This window comes from Montipora capricornis, chromosome 14, assembly GCF_036669925.1.
Source record: "Montipora capricornis isolate CH-2021 chromosome 14, ASM3666992v2, whole genome shotgun sequence".
In the NCBI taxonomy this organism is placed as follows: domain Eukaryota; kingdom Metazoa; phylum Cnidaria; class Anthozoa; order Scleractinia; family Acroporidae; genus Montipora; species Montipora capricornis.
Window position 1 is genome coordinate 36,832,974 of NC_090896.1, and position 312 is coordinate 36,833,285.

The following is a 312-nucleotide window of genomic DNA, read 5'->3' on the forward strand; positions in this document are numbered from 1 at the left end:
CTACCAACAGTTTCTCCTCCAACTTCTGTCTGCATGCTTCCTTCTTTCCCTCATTGACGATGAAGGTGATGAGACTCGTCTTATTGCTCACTCCTGTCAGAAAATACCTCCACTGCCTAACTATCTGTGTGCTAGAGATGTTAACAAGGTAGTGTCCTGACTCTTCAACTCGCAGTTGCCTCTCACTGTGCTTGATGGATATTTCCTTGTAGGTGTCAAATACGACGTCTATTCTGTTACACCGCACCCCTTCTTCCATTGCCATGGACAGGACAGTCATAGCGACATCACCAAAGGTCAGTTGATCTCCCT

General features: G+C 46.5%; 1 pseudogene; it reads right to left on the minus strand.

Moving 5' to 3' along the window:
- Positions 1-312, minus strand: part of LOC138031942 (uncharacterized) — a 1,401-nt pseudogene continuing 1,089 nt past the window's right edge.